Source organism: Microtus oregoni, unplaced genomic scaffold, assembly GCF_018167655.1.
Source record: "Microtus oregoni isolate MIOR12 unplaced genomic scaffold, Mior012 000001F_ref0000356, whole genome shotgun sequence".
Lineage (NCBI taxonomy): Eukaryota > Metazoa > Chordata > Mammalia > Rodentia > Cricetidae > Microtus > Microtus oregoni.
In genome coordinates this window covers 5,096,177-5,098,157 of record NW_024543060.1, presented here as the reverse complement: position 1 = coordinate 5,098,157, position 1,981 = coordinate 5,096,177, and positions in this window count along the sequence as shown.

Here is a 1,981-nt window from a genome sequence, read left to right as displayed (position 1 = left end):
GCTGAGACCGGAAGAACTTCCCTGCTGAGCCCAGCCTGAATCCCCAGTCTGTAGAATCATGAGACAGGCACGGTTCTGTTGTGTTAAGCCTCCACCTTTGGCATTAAATGTAAACACAGCAACATATAACTGAATCCTGATGACATTGGAAATAAAGCTTTAAGGGTTTTTTCCCCCTTCAAAAAACAGCGGTCTGATCCTTGGAAGTCTAGAATCAATATGGCAGATTCGTGGCCATGGGAGACCCAGAACTGTCTTTTTGACGTTGAATCACCTTTGAATTCTGTGATGGATAATAGTGTCAACTCGATGAGATTTAGAACCATAGAACCAAACCTCTGGGTGTGTCTGTGAGGGAGCTTCTCAACTAGGTAAACTGAGGCAGAAAGACCCACCCTAAGTGTAGATAACAACGTACCTTTGGCTGGGATCCCAGACTGAACAAAAAGAAGAAACAGAACTGAGTACCAGCATGCATTGCTCTCTGCTTGCTGAGTGTGACTACAATATGACCAGCGGCATCAGACTCCATCCAGTTCTTCCCACCATGGCAGACTGTACGTACCCTCAAACTGTGAGCCAAAATACACCCTTCCCCCTTGGTTTGTTGAGCATTTGTTTCCCAGCAACAAGAAAAGTAGCCGGTAACCATACGGCTTTCAACCGCGAAGTTGCCTCAAAATCCAGGAGAGCGGCTATTGCTCCGGCAATCATACATGTGTTCCAGGAAAGGAGGAACGGGGGAGAGAGAAAGCCTCCACTGCCTGTTTGGACACCTTAAAAAGAGCTTCCTCAAAACCCCACCTAAAGACCAGTGGTTTGACTCTCACTGGCTGCCTCAGCTGCACCAAAGACGAGGGAAATGCGGAGTTTTAGCTGAGCAGGCTGTCACTTTGAATAAAATCAAACCCCTGCTCAATAAGGAGTAACAAGGGGATGGGAACATATTGGGCAGCCAGCCAGCAACATCTGCCACAGCACATACGAGATGAGGCTCCATCCCAAGGACCCCAAAGTACAGCAAGATGCAAAACTGACCCCCCTCTCCACATCCCATGCCATACAGAGGTCATGTTGACTTCCCAAAGAGGTTGTCCTGGCTGCTTTGGCCCGTGGTGAGAAAGTGGACTTCAGAGATCTCTGTGCCGCGTGGGCAAGCTGGTTGCCTGGACCTTTTCACCAGGAACATACACAAGTGGAAATTTTATTCTCGGGACTTGTTCTTCACCTGGACAAGTGCTTGCTGTTTGCTTTCTGTTGTGCTATAATTTCAACAGGACAACCATCGCCACTCAAAAGCATGTTTCTGACACGTTTAAACCCTGTGCCCATGAGCGATCAGGGCAAGCGCTTCCCTCCACCCTCCTCTGCCAAGCCCCCAGTCCACCAAGAGCTAGATGTGTGAATGCTTGCTCTCATTGGATGCTGAAAGCCTTGCATCCTGGAATATTTTAAATCTTAGGAGAATGAAGCACAGGGTCCTGGTGCAGTTCTCCTGGAGCAAGGAAAGGGGATCCATGGGGTTAGGCTGGACTCTGAGCTGCCTGTGAGCCACCTGTCTGCAGCATGCTCCCTGCCTGAGCTAAGAAGGAAATTAGGGCTCTGTAGCAGAGCCGGGGTGGCTTCAGCAGCCTCCAATACCCTAAGGTGCGGCGGCAGCTTGGAAACCCCCTGGATGCTGATGGAAGACCTCAGGTGGCACCAACTCGAGGGACAAGACAGTGAGGTGGGAGAGAACACGGCACTAGCATTTACTAAAGGCCTGCGTGTTCCAGATACAAACAGAATCTCATCACTCTGCTCCCAGCTTGGGAGTCGGTGCACCCATTCTACAGAAAGGAATCCGAGACTCGCAGGAGACACACCTGCTCTGAGGGAGAAAGCTGAAATCTCGGGGCCCCTGCCGAGCCCCTGCTCTGCCTTGTGTACTGTACCGTGCTGTGGGCACCTGTGGAAAATGCCTCCAGAGCCACCCTGGTGT